At 43.4% G+C, this 19,872-nt stretch overlaps 1 long non-coding RNA gene across 1 annotated transcript in view; it reads right to left on the bottom strand.

Moving 5' to 3' along the window:
• Positions 1-6,767: 6,767 nt before the first annotated feature.
• LOC126299539 (uncharacterized) overlaps positions 6,768-19,872 on the bottom strand; it is a 61,300-nt gene continuing 48,195 nt past the window's right edge. Inside the window, exons 3-4 of the long non-coding RNA XR_007552823.1 lie at positions 7,175-7,293; positions 6,768-6,985 (exon numbers count right to left, since the gene is read on the bottom strand). This is a non-coding gene — a long non-coding RNA (uncharacterized LOC126299539). The remainder of the gene's footprint in view (positions 6,986-7,174; positions 7,294-19,872) is intronic.

The following is a 19,872-nucleotide window of genomic DNA, read 5'->3' as shown; positions in this document are numbered from 1 at the left end:
TTTATGCAGATGCAAACCTTGATGCGTGGCCAGGGAAGAACTAAATAGCAGAAGTTGAGAGGAAGGGAAGTTCTGTGGGAATTTGTTCACTTCCCAGAGCATGCATTGGAGGGCACTGGGAAGCGACGCATAATTAACGCGACTTGCGCTGCAATTGGCGTAAGTGATATTGCTGGAGGGGAAACCGAGCCGAAGAGCGGACTGACAGAAGTCTCAGAAGAGGTCTTCTGTCCCCAGCTTGCCTAGAGTGTGGACGTGGCATTCTTTACTCAGCTTGCTTGAGAGATAGTGAGCATCTCGGCAGTACAGGACTTAGCAAACGGAACGATTGAGCTTGGAGATAGAAAGTTTTCGTTCAGCTATGTACTGAGCAAGATATCTAGGAGTGAATAGATGAGCGCAGCCTTACAGCACCACGAGGCCGGCCGACATCCGCACAACGACGCCTCCCTGCCACGCTGAATTCGGTGATATTGAGCCCGCTCCGGCTTGAGTTAGGCCATTGATTAATTTGTTGGGTCATGTCGGCAAAGTTTCCACAAGGGTTTCATGGGCCGTGTATTATAGAATTCTTCTCACACTTCGCATTAATCCTGGGTCAGTCGATAGGAATTAATTTTGATTTATCGCGCTTTACTCCACGTAAACGCAATTTATTCCCACTGCCTGTAAGGAGAGTCATGTAATGTGATGATTAAAGGTCGTGAGTTAATATAAATTTGCGGCTGGTCCTGGATGAGGTTCGAGTCCTCCCTTGGGCAGGGGTGTGTGTGTGTGTTTCTCCTTAGGATACTTTAGTTTAAGTAGTGTGTATGCTTAGGGTCTGATGAACTTAGCAGCTAAGTCCCATAACATTTAAAAAATAAATAAATAAATAAATTTGTGCTAATCGACTGCATCTGTTTTCAATCAAGTAGTTGAAACCCCAAGTCACATTCTTAATTAATTTTATGATCAACATCTGGTGTTCAATAGGTGAATATAACATCAATGTGCACCCCTTTTTAATTAATAGGGACCAGTACTGAATCAATTAATGTCAACACTGCCACCGCACTTCAAATAGGAGTCACTTTCTTTGCGTTACTTTCTTTGCGTTATCCGATACTGCGGTAGTTTTACACTCTCTGTTGATCTGTTAGTCAATTAGCTGGGATGAACACATGCCAAAACCAGATATGTGATGGGTGGGGTGTTACAGTTATGTCTAGCTTCTGGTCTTTCACGTCTGACAACCGTGAGGGAGGATGGTCGTATTGTGCATCAAGGACATCGTAACCGTTTTACACCTCCACCTGTGATTCAAGAACAAGTAATGGAATCCACGCGACATTCTGTGTCATCCCACATCATTGGCCAGAGGCTAGCAACAGCCAGACTAGCACATTATCATCCCATGTGTAGCCTGACGTTAATACCACAACACAAGCTGCTGCGTTTGTATTGGTGCCATGACGGGGAAACATGGACGGATGACGAATGGCATTGCATTGTGTTAAGCAGTGAATAGCGTTTCTACACTATCCAGTATGACCATCGTTCGTGAATATGGCGGCGACCTGCAGAAAAGCCCTGTTTTTACTCTTTTTAGGAGAGGCACAGTGGGGTTGCTCCCGACGTTATGGTGTTTGGACCCGTCGTATGTGACTTCAAATCAAGGATGCTAGTGATTTAGGGAACTCTGGCGGGGTGACATTGCGTCACGGACATCCTGTGTCGTCACGTGTTACCTCTCATGTGACTTTATAGTGATTCGATATTTCGACAGTACAATGTTCATCCTCACTCGACGCGCGTCTCTATGAATTATCTGCGTGATGCTGAGGTAGTCTACTCTCGTGGCCAGCAAGATTATCATATCTGTCCCCGATACGACAGGTGTGGAACCACCTCGTATGACCCCTCCGTCCTAGTGCCAGTATCGAGAACATGAATAATCAGTTACAACACTTGCGGGCCAGCGTGCTCCAGAAGAGGATACAACGGCTTCCCAACCGAGTCAGTGCGTGCATCCAGTCCACAGAAGTGCTACATCATAGTGATAACAGGACTCATACTGCCAATTTCTTCGTAATTTTGACTCGACTTTTTGATCACTCAAATAACTTCACGTATCTCTGAACTCGTGAAGTTTCATTTCGTTTACTCCTCCCCTTCTGGATGCTTCTGCCGTCAGGCAGTGTCTATAAAAACATCTACATCTACATCTACATCTACATCCACCATACGGTGATTGGCGGAGGGTACCTCGTAACACAACTAGCATCTTCTCTCCCTGTTCCACTCACAAAGTAAACAGTACGAGGGAAAAATGACTGCCTATATGCATCTGTACGAGCCCTAATCTCTCTTATCTTACCTTTGTGGTCTTTCCGCGAAATGTAAGTTGGTGGCAGTAAAGCTGTAATGCAGTCAGCCTCAAAGGCTGGATCTTTAAATTTCCTCAGTACCGATTCATGGAATGAACTCCTCCTTTCCTCTAGAGACTACCACTCGAGTTCCTGAAGCATTTCCGTAACACTCGCGTGATGATCAAACCTGCCAGTAACAAATCTAGCAGCCTGCCTCTGAATTGCTTCTATGTCCTCCCTCAATCCGACCTGATAGGGATCCCAAACGCTCGAGCAGTACTCAAGAACAGGTCGTATTAGTGTTTTATAAGCGGTCTCCTTTACAGATGAACCACATCTTCTCGAAATTCTATCAATGAACCGAAGACGACTGTCCGCCTTCCCCACAACTGCTATTACATGCTTATCCCACTTCATATCGCTCTGCAATGTTACGCTCAAGTATTTAATCGACGTGACTGTGTCAAGCGCTACACTACTAATGGAGTATGCAAATATTACAGGATTCCTTTTCCTATACATCTGCATTAATTTACATTTATCTATATTTAGAGTTAGCTGCCATTCTTTACACCAATCACAAATCCTGTCCAAGTCATCTTGTATCCTCCTACAGTCACTCAACGACGACACCTTCCCGTACACCACAGCATCATCAGCAAACAGCCGCACATTGCTATCCACCCTATCCAAAAGATCATTTATGTAGATAGAAAACAACAGCGGTCCTACCACATTTCCCTGGAGCACTCCAGATGACACCCTCACCTCCGATGAACACTCACCATCGAAGACAACGTACTGGGTTCTATTACTTAAGAAGTCTTCGAGCCACTCACATATTTGGGAACCATTCCCATATGCTCGTACCTTCGTTAGGAGTCAGCAGTGGGGCATCGAGTCAAACGCTTTCCGGAAGTCAAGGAATATGGCATCCGCCTGATACCCTTCATCCATGGTTAGCAAGATATCATTTCTTGAAGGAGACGAGACTTCGTCTACTTCAGGTAACACATTACGACTGCTTTCGAGTTACCCATCTAAGTAGTTTACAGGCTCTTGTTGCGTGGGTGGGTCAGAACACGGGTATTCACTGTTCAGATTGGTTTTGATTCTCGTCTCGTCCAGAGGAACTAAAATACTGAAATGGTGTGTAGTAATAACGATCTAAGTGAGTGAATGATGGAAAAAATAATTCCGCTACCCAACATGTTGCGCCGATCGGTCGGGAAGCCGTGAAAACTGCTGACAAGAAACGTAGAAGAATGAAAGAGAAATGAGACACCGTTGGGAAATAAACAGTGCCGCCAACAAGTTATTTATCGCGAATGTGGTGAATCACATACGATGACCTTAAGTGCCACTAACGACTGGGGCATAATACCTTTACAGTGGCTGCCGCCGCCGCTGAGAAAGCAGTAGGAACCCCTAAGGGCGGCTGGTGCATCATCGCGGTGCTGCCTGGATCTACGAGGGCCTGCTCGCTGCTGCAGCCAAGAGAGGTCTACACACCAGTCTTTCTTATGGGAAGGGTCATAACGGGCGCAGTGCGAAATACGCCCCCGCCAACGGCGCAGGCACAGAAGTAGCGCAAAAACTGAACAGTTTAACAAATGCTGTTTAAGAACTAACCGAGAGAGGTACGTGCATTCTCCCATCCCTCGTGTTCCTACCTTCGTCCTACGTGAAGAAAGAAGTCTTTCCTCGGCCAGCGACTGATACAGCAGTGTCATTTCTACATTGACATTTCGTCTAAGCAGCATGATGAACGAACTATTACCGAACTGATGTCTATCACAAATATGGATTATGGGCAACAGTGCCCTTTGTTCGCACAGCTCATTTCAACAATTAAGCCGTTGCTTGTAATTTAGGTACGGCAGTCTAGGACCTCAAATATCGGCGGTCAGGTGCTGAAGCAAATGTGCTGTTTTACTGAAGGCATCCGATTTTTGCCGACTCACAACTTGTGGGGGACTGTTCGACCTACAATGCTTTACAGTACGTAACAGAATCATAAGTGCAATTAAAAAGCAGATGTCACATAATTATTTCAAAACATTTCATGTGACTTTAATTTGCTGTCACAATACGCCTTTAATGAAGCCTTTGTTTCTTGAAAAATGTGCAGCTGTTCTTGGTGTCAGGTATAGGAGAGATATGGATGTAGCATAGCTGGTTAAAGTAATAGCTGCTTTCAAGTTGTAGCTGAAAGAGCACTTTAAGAGTATTGAAACGGACTCCCATCTGAATATTTAGAAAGTTTTCAACACCTGGGTTAAGAAATTATTCATGGAAACATCTAAATAGCTTTGTCAGTGACTGCAGTTTCTTGGGTGAAAGCAGTTCGTTAATTCTAACATCCTGTCCATAGAATATGACCAGCCGTTAAACGTGACTTCCATGACATAATCAGTGAGTATTCTTCGCTGAAAACGAAAAACAGTGCAAAGTAAATGATAATACAAACCGAACTCTTGAAATGTATATTTTCTATGCTCTCAATTATTGTTCTTTTTTCCTGTCTATAATAACATATGTGACATTAATAATTTACAAAGAAAAACTAAATATGTTCTTTATTATAATTATTATTGTCATTATTTGCGTGGTGATCGCGCAGTGCATTCAGATTAGTTTTTCCAATCTTCGATATGGCTCTCTTACTCTCTTTATAGGCTACTTTTCTTTCTTCAGTTCACTTGGCACCTCGCTTTTTGCAACCTCATTCTACACATCAATTAATGTATTGACTGAACAGATTCCTGTATACTACATCCACTGCCTCAGTCTGGGTTTTCTGGAGATCCTTTTCAACTTGTTTGATCCACCTACATTCTTTAGTTTACCAATGTATGCCGTAATTTGTGGTAAGCCTCGTTGTTGGGTGTCTTTGAACATGCCCAATTAATTTAAATATTCGTTGTCAAAGGTCTGCTGCCACATTTGAAAATTTCTCAGTTGTTCCACGGGATTTCAGTCTGTATCGGTTCTCCGTTTCGTCTGGGCTAAGAATTTTGCTTACAGTTCTTCTTCCTTTGTTCAACATGTCTTCCAGAACTTCTTTTCAGTTGACAATTAAAATTTCGCTGCCGTACAGAGCTTCAGGATTCATCAGGGTGTAGTAATGTCTAATCTTGGTGTGTGTGGAATTGCACTTTTTCTTACTGATATCATGCGCTCTCCCGCACGCTACCTAAATTTTGAACTCTCAGTGCTTTCTTTACTTTCTTCGTTTCTTCTATGATCACGCCGACATACTTGAAGTGTCTGACCCTTTTGATTAGCTGCACTTCTTCTTAAGTTTCTGAATGTTGAATTTAGTACAGATCAAGTCTTTTTTAAAGGTATTTGTAGGCCAACTTTTTCATTGGTTTCTTCGGGAAAATATATCTTACTGCTATGATTTCACTATCCACTGACATCGCTAAATCGTCTGTGAAAGCAAAGCAAGAGATAATATGTTATCTGTGCACGTTGGATAGAAAGAGAGGAAAGTAGGATATGGACAGAGAGAGATCAGAGGGGAGGAGATGGATGAAAGATGGTGGAGGATGAGATGGGTAGAGAGGGGGCGAGGCAGAGACAGGGAGTGGAGGAGATGGACAGAGACAATGGGGACGGATGCGTATGGAAAGAGTGAGGGAAGGAGAAGGTGTATAGGGAAAGGGGGAGGAGAAGATGGATAGAGAGAATGGGGAGGAGAAGATGGGTATAGGGGGGGTGAGGTGGAAACAGACAGAGACAGGGAGTGGAGGAGATGGACAGAGACAATGGGGACGGATACAGGTGGAAAAAGTGAGGGAAGGAGAAGGTGTATAGGGAGAGGGGGAGGAGAAGATGGATAGAGAGAATGGGGAGGAGAAGATGGACAGAATGAGGGAGGGCAGGAGGAGATGAACAGGGATAGGCGAGAGGAGGAGATGGACTAGTAGTAGACAAGAATGAGTGAATTTCTGGACAACGGCAGGTTTCTCAGATGGTAAGTTATATATGTAAAGTTAGGGGAAGTTTACGAGAGACTTCTGCAACCGGTGTTAACCTTCATGCGGTTGCGCTAGAAATAGTCACGCGAGCGCTCGCGCGGGAGGTCGGCCGACCGCCCGAAAGTTTTCATCAATCTCTTGAGGTTTTCCGTTTTTAAAGGTCATATTTCGATGGAATATCGACATAGGATAGCTCACACAATATTGCAAACACATTTGTAATCAAAATATTGATTTAACAATAAAATATACAATGGAATACAAAAAGGAAGCCAAATACCCAAATGAAATGTAAAAACATTTTTTTAATTGTAATGTTTTGGGACTATATAATGTAAAACTTGCGACTAGAATTATTCACTGTGTTAACTCGTCACAAGAAAAGCTAATTTTGCTTTAAAAAAGAATTTTGTATTGAAAACGTCGCAAACATTTCTGTCAGATGAAAAATGCTGATCAGTCTGTATCCATTTCATATTCGTTTTGAGGCTGACAACACTATCATCATCAAACCCTTCTTATTCATAATCTGGGTCGCCGGAAACGTCATCATCTAGGGATTCCTCATGGCCTTTCCCCTCTGCTTCCTCTCTCACCAATTCAGCCAAGATTCTATGTATGTCATCAGACGTAGGGCTTCGTTGTTCCCTTTAAAAAATAAAAATAATTGTTACTTTTGCAAACAGAAATTTCTTAGAATGACGAAGTGCTAAAGTAGAAAGAAAAACAGAATTTGTGAATGGCAAAATATATAGAAAGTAAAGCACATTCGCTAGAGAATTGGAAGAGTCTATAAAATTGAGGAATTATAGGGGAATTACAAAAAGAAATACTTACATTCCGAAGTAGACGAGTACAACGAAGTCTCGTAAAACTTATCGCCGAACGTGTTCGGACCTCTTTGAAATTGTCCTGAGAGGCAGAGAGGTGCGACTTGGAAGAACTTCGAGCAGCATCTGTCGGAAAAAGGTGCAACTAGAGAATACATGTCCTTCCCGCCGCCTCGTTACCTTTGTGGAGTAAGTATGGTGCGAAATTGCAAAAAGGCGGTCACTCAACCGCCCGGGCGAACGCGTGAATGTTAATGTATAGCTTGGCAGGGAAGGGGGAAGAAGGCTGTTAAATATGCTTCGTGGCGGCAGTGTGCAGGAGGTGGAGCGGTCAGGACTTTATAGTGGGCATCCAGGGGTGCCATTAAACGGACTACAAAGGGCGCGCCTAGGGTAGGAAGTTACCAAGTTTAGGCCTGTCTACGAGGTCGAATAATTAATTAAAATGGACAACGGAGGGGGAAGTGGTTCATGTTAACTTAAGCTGGTGGCCGGTCGCCTTCCAAAAAGACGTCTGTTCTGCTCGAGGTCTGGATTACAAGAGGGAGAAGCAACTGTGTTCTGCTCCGCAGGACGCTCCGGCAACCACACACGTGATCGGAATCCCGCGCGCTATAGGCTAAAATCAATGGCATGAATTCGCTAACAGTTGCAGCACAGGGCTCAGGGTGTCTCCTATCAGCATCTTTAACTCGACAGAAACGCCTCGGTTTTGAAAGGCAAGCCACTTGTGTCACGTAGTCACGGCGTGAATTACTCGCGGAGAAAACTTGTAAAGATTCCACTTGGCCTTTGAAATAAATTTCTTAAACCAATTCCCTAAAATATTCCTTTACTGGCTGCCATACTGAACATATAACACGAGTTTGTGCTCCAGTCTGTCTAGTACAAAAAAGAGACTTGGTGAGCTGTAACAAATTACAGTAGCACTAAATTAGTGTAGTGCAGACATGTGACAGCAACAATTTAATTCATAGTAAAAAATAGTAATTTCGTCTTACTGTTCTACTAAACCTAACAGTATAGTAATTGTCTATTTACTCGTCCATTCCTTAACACACAACGCAAGAAAATCAGTATTTGACATGAGGCTGAATATAAAAATGTAAGATCCATCCTTTAATAAAAGGGTGACGAATTTCTGCAGCACCAAAAATTCGCATCAACAAATTACAGCCGGTCAGAGTGGCCGTGAGGTTCTAGGCGCTACAGTCTGGAACCGCGTGCCAGCTACGGTCGCAGGTTCGAATCCTGCCTCGGGCATGGATGTGTGTGATGTCCTTAGGTTAGGTTAGGTTTAAGTAGTTCTAAGTTCTAGGGGACTGATGACCACAGCAGTTAAGTCCAATAGTGCTCAGAGCCATTTGAACCATTTTTGAACCAAATTACATTGCCTAATTCTGTGCATCAGCGCTTGCCCTCCTATATGAACTTTTACTAGCATAGTATTTTTTTATTAACTTATTGAAACTTAAATTTACATCCTCAGCAAAAAAATGGAGCCTCACAGAGGAAAAAGAACCTTCAGAAGTTGTTCCAACACTTCATAATTTGGACAGAAGGCGCCTTTCACACATTTAACAGAATTAACAGAAATTTTCTTTAAATGAAGAGGTACTTCCTAGGTATTATTACAATCTCTTTATTGGCTAAAAGTACGAGACCCTGGCTACAAATCCAAGCGGTGAAAACCGTATATTAATAGCACTTTCCCTTTCCTCAATATTTTAGGTGCAGCTTTTAGGTGATTCCTCCTGTGTAGTGGTGCTACCGGTTTAAGAGACAAATTTGTCAGAAGGTCTGGTGGAACATTGTATTACCCGCCAGTGGCCAGTAAGCGCGGCGTGCCGACATTTGGGTTAAGACAACAAGCATATGAAATTACAGTGCGGTAAGCTAGCCTCCCTTGGTGTAGCTTGCCAGCACAGTGGTAATGCACGACACAGGCAAGGCGATGTCTCCATCATCGGAGTTTTGGTGGTGTTGCCGAGTACGTGACCAGGAGCGGCGCATTGCCGAAACAAGTGCGTTGGTATCTGGCATAAATAACCATTGATTTAGACTCGTTCAAATGGCTCTGAGCACTATGGGACTTAACTTCTGAGGTCATCAGTCCCCTAGAACTTAGAACTACTTAAACCTAACTAACCTATGGACGTCACACACATCCATGCCCGAGGCAGGATTCGAACCTGCCACCGTAGCGGTCGCACGGTTCCAGACTGTAGCGCCTAGAACCGCTAGGCCACCCCGGCTGGCAGCAGATTCGTTCGCACTCCACAGTACCACCAGGACACATGGACTATGCCAGACGAGGAGACAACATGGAGCTGCCAGTCATAGCGACGTGTTCGAAACTCCACGGGGGTACTTGATTCCTGCACTAAGTTCGTCCCCCAGACGTTCTGTCTCATCACAACAAGACTGCCGGTCCACTCCAGTGGCAGCCCAGGCACAACACCCGCCCATTTGTCAGAAGGTGAGCAACGGGTGCGTTTGTTGCCACTCGCCTTGGTCACCCGGGTGCAGTCATTCATCGAAGAGGGGCGACCTCTGCAACATTACAGTACACGCCACTGACGCAGTATTATGGCTGATGCATCATAACTCTGGGCCTGTCGCCAAGGGCAGCCATCAGCAAAGCAGTGTGCCAGCACATGTTGCAGCTAGCTGGACGGACTATAGCCAGCAGATGATCGACTACTGGCCCAGACCTGTGGGTCACGTGTGTGATTGCCTCCACACTACGTCACAGAATCAATATATAAGTTGGTAATATGTGCTAATTTTCACAGCCACATCTTCGTGTATGAATATAGGAGAAAAGCGTTGCAATGGCAGCGTTAGAGACACAGGGTGGCAGTGGGCCAGAGGCACTTCAGGCATTAGTTAATGAGGTAGCAGCATGGACACATAAAATACGTTCTTGCGTAATAAGCCTGAAGCTAGAGATAAGGAGTTAGCACTGCTCATAGCACAAAGCCTTGAAATAGGTCCAGCTTTCTAACCCAGTAAGTCCCTTTTCTGGAAGATCGTCTGAGGATGAGATATCGTTCATGGAGGATCTGACAACGTCAGCAAAAATTTGGGGTTGGTCTGATAATACGTTATTGCAGCTAGCAAAGTTACATCACATAGGAGGGGCACAGACTTTTCTGAGACGCATGGAAGTGTTGAATAAGTCAGAGACATCTGAGCAGTTGAGACATGGGCTTCTTCATAAGTATAAAAAGGACAATGACACGAGATTCTTTTGGGAGCAGTTGAACTCAGTTACAATGAGGCAAGGAGAAATCGTGGAGGATTATGCAGACAGAATAAGAAAAGTGAATGTATGAACTGACTCAGAGTGGTGAAGTGAATAATGTTTTACTGCAGGAGGCCGAGCAGATGGCGCTCGACGCTGTCCTAGGGGATTTGTGACTGGATACGTCGAGAAGGGTGAACACATAGGTGCCTAAAGGTCTCTTTTCAGCTGTGAGATTAGCAGTGGATTGGGAGAAGACTGATGTATTGATGGGTTTCAGGGATGGCCATTGTGTGTCCTCTGCAGATGTGAAGTGTTACAATTGTGGGTGTACTGGACATGTGCAGAAGCAGTGTTGCCAACCTCGGCGGAATGGTCGTGGTACTAGCCATCAACAGCATGGGTCATGGTAACCGTATTAGTGGTGCACAAGAAGGTAGCAAGCAGCTGTAAAATCCAAGATTGAACCCAGAATACACCAAAAGCTGTTCACAATAAAATCAGATGCCACAATTATGTACACAGAGGTGGAATGTGCAATAGAGGGTGTGGTGAAAGGAAGGCAGTATCAGTTTTTGCTAGACTCAGGACTGCATACGTAAGTAGCCAGTGGGGACCTAGTGGGCTGCAGGCAATGGAACCCGCCATGCTATAGGTTGCATGGGGTGGGAGGTAATGATACGAAGCCATTGGGATTGGTGGTAAATGAAAATATGTATTCAGGTGGAGGCAGCCAGGTTGAAGCAGTGTGTGGATGTAGTGCCACATATAAGCAAGGGCTACACTATGATTCTGGGTTAGACTTCTTTGCATAACAGCATGCCATAATTCACCTATGGCGATGTATGGTGGAATTTAGCGAGAAGACATTCCAGGTAAAGGAAACCGTCGCCAATTAAGCTCTGTCGTGAGTTGTGTCCATCACACTGAGTACAAATACACTATGTGATCAAAACTATCCGGACATCTGGCTGAAAATTACTTACAAGTTCGTGGCGCCCTACATCGGTAATGTTGGAATTGAATATGGTGTTGGCCCACCCTTAGCCTTGATGACTTCCACTCTCGCAGGCATACGTTCAATCAGGTGATTTAAGGTTTCATGGGGAATGGGAGCCCATTCTTCATGGAGTGCTGCACTGAGGAGAGGTATCGATGTCGGTCGGTGTGACCCGGGATGAAGTCGGCGTTCCAAAACAGCCCAGAGGTGTTCTATAGGATTCAGGTCAGGACTCTGTGCAGGCCAGTCCATTACAGGGATTTCACTGTCGTGTAACCATTCCACCACAGGCCGTGCATTATGAACAGGTGCTCGATCGTGTTGAAAGATGCAATCACCATCCCCGAATTTCTCTCCAACAGTGGGAAGCAAGAAGGTGCTTAAAACATCAACGTAGGTCTGTACTGTGATGGTGCCACGCCAAACAACAAGGGATGGAAGCCCCATCCATGAAAAATACGACCACACCATAACACCACCGCCTCCGAAATTTACTGCTGGCATTACACAAGCTGGCAGATGACGTTCACCGGGCATTCGCCATACCCACACCCTGCCATCGGATCGCCACATTGTGCACCGTGATTCGTCGCTCCACACAACGTTTTTCCACGCTCCTTACACCAAGCGAAACGCCGTTTGGCATTTACCGGCGTGATGTATGGCTTATGAGCAGCCGCTCGACCATGAAATCCAAGTTTTCTCATCTTCCGCCTAACTGTCATACTACTTGCAGTGGATTCTGATGCAGTTTGGAATTCCTGCGTGATGGTCTGGATACATGTCTGCCTATTACAGGGGACTGAAGACCTCCCATAGTGCTCAGAGCTATTTGAACCATTTGAACCAAGCCTATTACACATTAAGTCCCTTTTCAACTATCGGCAGTCTTTGTCAGTCAATAGCCGAGGTCGGCCTGTATGCTTTTGTGCTGTCCGTGTCTCTTCACGTTTGTTCACGGATGTTTAGGAGTGTGGAAATCTCGGATACAGACGTATGACACAAGTGACACCCAATCACCTGCCCACGTTCGAAGTCCGTGAGGTCCTTGGAGCACACCATTCTGCTCTCTCACAGTGTCTAATGACTACTGCGGTCGCTGGTATGGAATACCTGGCAGTACGTGGCAGCGCAATGCTCCTAATATGAAAAACTTATGTTTTTGGGAGTGTCGGGATCCTTTTGATCACATTGTGTACATTAAGTCTTGATTCATATGATCGTGTTCCAAGTAGTATTGGGATGTCACTCTGGGTATGTGGAGCCAGACATACCACTCGGTATGTTATACACAACGGACCCACTGAAAGAGAAAGATTTAGTAGATTCACTCAGTTATTTTGTTAAATGGAGTATCATACCCGTAGAGGAGAAGGCTGGTAGGGAGACAGTAACAATCAATATTGATATTTTTGGCCCCAAAAAAGTTGTCAGTGAGACTGAACATTCTGGAGGAGCGAATTGCTGCACTGAAGCTGTAAGTCGTAAACAGTCACAGGACACCACTAAGGTTGCATTACATAAGAAGATGGAGTATCTAAAAGGAGTGATGAGAACACAGATGGAGAAGCTATCGGTGAAATTTAAGGATTTTTTTTCTCACAGTCTCTCGCCTGTGACACCGGTTATGTAACACAGATATCTGATAGGGAAAGAAACACCAGTGCGCTGCAAACCAGCACTTCGGCATTTGCCACCAGTTCTGGAGGAGTTTATTAACTAGAAGTTGCTTGATGGGATAACAGAAGAGAGTAATAGTCCATGGGGACCAGGAAATGTATCATGCTGAAAAAAAAATATATGGATGGTTCCAAGGAATACAGTTTTCTGTGACTACTACCATCATAATAACAAGACAGTACAGATGCATACCCTATACCCAGCATCACGGAGACCACTGGTAATTTGGGATGTAGCCGGTATTTGTCTATCATTGCTTTAACAATTGGAGACCATCAGATGGAGGTGGCTCCAGAGAATCGACTGAACACAGATTTATCGTTACCTTTGGAGGCAATACCAGTATCAGAGAGTGCCGTTCAGTCTCAAGAATGTTCCTGCGATGTTTCAGCGTTTGATGGACGGAATGTTAAAGGGGTTGAAGAGTCGCAAGTGTCCAGTTTACCTGGATGATATAATTTTGTTCTCAACAAACATGGAAGAACATAGACAACGTTTGAGAGAAATTTTTAAGAGATTGTGGGCTGCACGTCTGATGCTAAGTATAGTGAGGTGCCGTTTTGCGTTGGCGGAACTAAGTTTTTTAACGCAGGTGATTAGGAAAGGCAAAATGAGAACTGATCATAGATTGGTACAGAAATTACAAGATTTTCCGGTTCCAAAGACGAGTATGAAACTACATTATCAGGACCATCAAACTGTTATAGAAAGCTCATGAGGGGATTTTCTAATACAGCATTACCAGTCACGCAACTGTTGGAAATAGGTACAAAGTTTGTATGCACAGAGGAATCTCAGGGGGTGTGCAAAGAGCTGAAAAGAGTTTCGACTTTGAGTCCAGTATTGGTGTTCCCAGATTTCTATAGGGAATTTGTATTGTCCTGCAATGGATCTAAACAAGCTCTCAGGTGTGTTCTGAGTCAGGAGATCAACGGTAAGGGACACCTTATTTCTTTTTCACTGAGACAAAATAAGAAGGCTGAGAGCTATTATCTGACCACAGAGAGGGAATTGATTTGTTTCATATATGGAGTGACATATTTTCGCTGTTGCCTATGTTTGAGCAAGTTTATAGATTATTTGGCTCTGAAATAGTTATTATCCATGAAGGACCCTCCATCAGAAAACACTATGACCTGTTACGTGGGTGTCATGCAAGCATGAGTAGAATTACTGGATGCAAGAGTCACTTGACAAGACTACTGTAATCGCTAGCAGAGAGCATCTGGGATGCGCGAGTGGAAATGACAAGCTTACATTTATCAATAGTTTCATGGACAGATGAGTCCCATTTTGTCACTGGAACAGAATCAGTCGGGTTTTGAAAAGTACAGAGAGAACCTCCATCAGAGCTATGACTGATAGCAGAGTTCAGTGGGCAAAACCTACCTTTCTGTTATCATATACTGTACTTGCTGGTTAGGATCGTGGTGTTTAGCAGACGTGCGCATCTTAAGTGCTACACTGTACACTCCTGTCTGGTAAAATTGGAAGCCATAGTGAGACCTGAGCAGGTGAGGACAGGTGGTCTGCTGCTGAAGTTAGAAGAGGGAGACAGTCATGCAGTGATGATGCAGAAGAGCTGCAACAATGTCAGAAGGGGAAAGCTAAAGTATATCCAGTTCAAGTGATTCAGACAGGCATAAATGTGTGTGCAGTGCAGTTATTCAAAGGCAGAGCAGTCAGCATTACCCTAGGGATATCGTAGAACCTAGACTGTATTTACAGCAAGCAGGTCTGCATCAGATATACTCCATATATGACAGTGTGGTAGTAGTAGCAATTTACTGTGAGCAAGGGGTAGGTGGTTGGAGGTCGAAGATAATGGGTGTTGATTAACGGAACAGCAGGCAACATAACAGAATCAACTTTCCATTTACCACCCATGATGACTGGAGTTAATCACTTGAATATAACACAACCACATCTGTACTTGTTGGACGAGGCACTAGAAATACTCCCTATGTCTCCATCGTCAGGGTTTCAGTGGTGTTACCGGGTAGTGATCAGGAGAGGCACATTAGGACAAAAGTACTCTGCTATCTGGTATAAATAACCGCTGATTTTGTAGCAGAGTTGTTTGTAATCCAGCAGTTCCACCAGGATGCAGGGGGCATGCCACACAAGGGGACGACATGGAGCTGACAGCCACAGCTGCGGGTCTGAGTCCTTGTCGGGGTATCTGCTTTTTGCACTAATTCTGTCCAATGGGCTTCATGCCACAGCGCAGCAGACCTGTCAGTCCAGTCCAGCAGCAGCTGCACTAATATCAGGAGGCAGCAGGCCCTAGGCACAACAGCCACCTTCTGACAATGGTTGGGTGCATCTCTTGCTGCTTGCCTTGGCCTCCTGGGTGTGGTCATCCAGTGAAAAGGGCCTACCTCTGCTAAATTCCAGTATCCGCTGCTGACATCGGTGCTGTGGGTCAATGCCGAAGAACCAATGTGTAAGTTGGAAATAGGATCTTAATTTTGGCAGCCACTTCTTCCTGGGTCTCATCAGCCTACCACCCAGTCTCACCCCTCGACCACTCAGCCTTCTAACAATGTAGCGCCACACGCCACTCCCAGGGTATGCTATACGCATTTTAACAATTCATAAATGCATTTCCGAAAGACCTCTTCGGCATGGTGTATAGCATTTAAGGTAGCGCCGGCCGGCGTGGCCGAGCTGTTCTAGGCGCTTCAGTATGGAACTGCGCGACCGCTACGGTCACAGTTTCCAATCCTGCCTCGGGCATGGATGTCTGTGATATACTTAGGTTAGTTAGGTGTAAGTAGTTCTAAGTTCTAGGGTACTGATGACCTCAGATGTTAAGTCCTATAGTGCTCAGAGCCATTTCAACCATTAAAGGTAGCCTTTGTTACATAGACAAGTGATCTTGTTAAGGTTGAAGTCCACTCATGAAAAAGGTTTTCTATAGGTTGTGGGGCATATATTGAGTACGTGACATGAATTCTTACTAATTTCATGCATAATCTACCCTGGCTGTTGAATAATGTTAATATTTACAGGATCTGAGGCTTGAGGATCGAGCTCAGTATCAGCATTCGCATGTTGGGGCTCTTAAAAAAAATAGTACCTGTACTACTCATCATCATCATCTTCATCATAATCATATGAAGATGATTGTCGTGCATGTGAGTACGGTGAAATAATTATCGTCCTGATTAAATGCCATATTTTGATGGCATTAGGATCGGTATCACCAGTTTCTTATGAAAAAGAAATCCAATATAAGCTGTTGACAGTATACAGGCTAACAGCTTGTGAATTAACGGTTTGCAACGTAGTTCCTCTTCTTCTTGATGCGATCTTCTTACACGTTTCGGAGGAACCCCGCCTTCCACCAGACTTCTCCTGTGAAATTACTAATATGTAGGAACAGGTGCCAGTACGTTCACAGCCGCTACGGTCGCAGGTCGAATCCTGCCTCGGGCATGGATGTGTGTGATGTCCTTAGGTTAGTTAGGTTTAAGTAGTTCTAAGTTCTATGGGAATGATGACCTCAGAAGTTAAGTACCATAGTGCTCAGAGCCATTTCAACCAGTACATTCACAAACAAGGGATTACTATTTCAATTACAAATTGGTCTGACTTCTGATCGACAACAACTTCTTAAAATTAATAACGAGAACAGACTCTCATGGTACTACAGTGTCAAACCCAGTTCTTTGTTTACTGCAGGTCCCCATTGTCACCAAGCCCCATCCCAGATCACACCGTAAGCACACTGGCCGTCCTTATGGCGGAACAGGCAACCACTTACATAGCTTTTCTGTCGCAAAACAGGCGCTACGATGTTCGTTGACCTATACGTTTCACGGAATTGGCAACGCTGTTGCTAAGGCCCAGGGCGCAGTTCAGAGGGTACGTTTGTTACCGATCAGCAGAAGACTGGAGGCGCTGCATGCCCCGCAGCCAGAGGTTGCAGATTAGCTCTTGTAATTCTACAAACGAAATTTATTTCTACTGTAGGGATGGGCTACAGTAATACGCGGAATACATTTGCGAATGAAAAGTAAAGCGATTTGGTGCTTGAATGCAGACTGTGCTGCCACAAAATCTTTCTGATAAACTGTCAGATTTATGTAGTCGCTTAGTTTGCACACTCGTCGCCCTCCATGCTCTCTGTAGCTCTTTGACATGAATTGTGAGGTTAAGAAATCTCCACGTGCAGATATAACACTAAAAATTTTCAAATGCTTCTCGACTTCTTTTCAATTTGGTCAGTTAGTTTACCAACAAATGTTAAAACATATTGCACCATCGCAGCTATAGATAAACAATAGTTAACTGGCGGATGCCGATTGGTTTTGAGTTTGAGGTCATATAGAAAATTCGGCAGCAGCTGTCTCTGGTCCTTACGGTTGTTAATTCCTTGCCAATTTAATCGTAGTGACTCTCTGCCTATCAGACGCTACCAGCAGTACGAATAAATTCATCAGAATGCAAGCAATCATCTGTGTGTTGCAGTGCTCATAATTGTGACTGGCATAAGTATACAGGCATCCACTAGTCTCTTTACTGATTTTTTTAAATTTTTTTTTACATCCAGCTGCTCCTTCCTGACGTTAAAATGAACATGCGCAACAAAACTCACAGATTTCGTGAGTAAAAGGTGCAGAAGGCTTATTACTACCGCTAATCAAGTAAATACTTTGAGCACAGTCCCTGTAGTAAATACAACTGAGCTACCATTAGGTATGATGTCCTTACAATACGGACATTGTCCTGTCTTTTGCGAAGTGGATGAATAGGAATTAGCTGAATTATAAGGACAATATATTTTCCACATTGATACCGTAAACAAGGTTAAGAAAAAGTTTTTATTTCCTTTGTAAATATTTCCGTAGCTATTATTAAACACAAACACATTTTGCAATACTTTAACAATAACGTCCTTTCTATTAAATGAGGTGGTGTAATGAAGGGAAGATAATGAAGTCGATTAGCTCAGCGTAACAAATTTTTTAATTGTCACTGCAAGAAAATTTACAACACTAAGTAGTTTTGAGTTTTGAGAGAGTCTTACGAAACTTGTCTCTGAGCATAGTTTTGCAACTATAATATAGTTTGCAATTAGAAAGACGATTTTAAACAAAAAGTCTGTTTTCTCCACATTCTTTATGATTTAGTCAGTGAAATGTTTCAATTACGGATTTCGTGTAGTAAAGTACGCTAAACTTTACACTTGTCTTATAAATAAACTATACAAAACAGGATTCATATACCTGTAATGACGTCTCAATAACGTTTCTGAAATCAACAGTAGGAGCTGACGAGTAACATAAATTGATAGTGACCTAACATTTATTGAAAATAAATAATTCTATCTTCTCTTGAAGCTCATTGCTATAAGTAAGTTTCTCCTTACATCGCAAACATCCATACTTTTGGGTGCATTTACGTACCAAGTAGCCAGCAATATATGCTACTCGACACTGTTCAGAAGAACGATCTTCCTGGGAGGAAGACAGATGTTCTTCACCCTCGATGATGTTGTCTTGCCCATCGACAGAGGAACTGGGAGTGTTAGGGATTTCCGTGTTTCTGCCGCACCTCAACTGCTTAGGTTCCGGCTCTTCCTTTTCCTGCTCGCAGTTGTTCAGTAACAGTACCTTGTCAGTGTCACAGTTTGAAGTGTCTGGTTTCAGTAGCGAAATAATAATGCTGGTTTGGGATAGAGATAGACAAAACTGTGTAGCGATTGGATCAGACCTGGTCAGTCAGTGAAATTAACTAGCTCTTTTTCAAGACTCAGCACTAACCATTCACTCACAAAAATGGTCAAAAGGAAGGTATAATGCCTTTTAACTCAGGTCACTAAACTTGTGTTTTTATCTGATTTGGTCCTATTTTGAAAGAAGGTATAAAGAGGAGTAATAATAACTTTGTGTTACGTCCCTAGTAATTTTCAGTTAGGAGAGTTTTAAATTTTGTCTGCTGTAAAAATTAAAATATTACAGCAAATTCCTAAATATTTTTCATCAAGAAGAAAAATTTTAAGAATGAAGACTGATTCTTCTTATATTTTTGCACTTTTATTGAAAAAAATAAAATAAAATTGTAACAACTGTAATTGAAGTGTACCCAGTCATCACTCACAGTCCGTATTACCATATATGTTCTCATAGAGGAAAAATTAATCAGTATTATCATTTATTAGTAAAATTTGATCCATTTTAGTAGATGCAAGTCTCTTTCCCTTGTTAGTGCACTTATTCTCTGCTTGTCAAAATATTCGTTCACAGGCCACTAATGCTGCTGTGATACATAATACTTTTAGAACCAATTGACACAGCGCTGGCCACAGCAATCTCATTGTTTCCGACCACTTTAAGAGATTGATGTCTCTAGGCAAATTTCTCTCTATTAAATCTTTGCCCAGTTGGACAATTGCCGCACTTTCTGAGTCTTGACTTGATTGAAGCTCACTAATAGTTTCATTCAACTCCTCCAAGACTGAAGATGTCTCACATGCCACAGCGATAACTGGTTGAGAAATGAGCTCTGTTTTTTTCTTGTTCAACAACCAACGCTTTCATTTCCTCAATATCCTTCATGTAGCAGTCCTGAAAGGTTTTGTCGTCGGAAAGTCCTTGCGTTTGAATCGTGGATCCATTAACGTTGCCTGACTAATCAGTTCGTTGCTGGAGATAAGCACAAGGCACTCTGATAACCCTTTAAGCAAATTGTCAACAAATGACTAGATTTTAGTTGCTGTTCCATTGATTTTGACAAGATTTTCATTTTCAAAAGTGAGACAGTTCTCTCT

Source organism: Schistocerca gregaria, chromosome X (genome assembly GCF_023897955.1).
Source record: "Schistocerca gregaria isolate iqSchGreg1 chromosome X, iqSchGreg1.2, whole genome shotgun sequence".
Lineage (NCBI taxonomy): Eukaryota > Metazoa > Arthropoda > Insecta > Orthoptera > Acrididae > Schistocerca > Schistocerca gregaria.
This window is presented reverse-complemented; position numbering and strand designations above follow the sequence as displayed.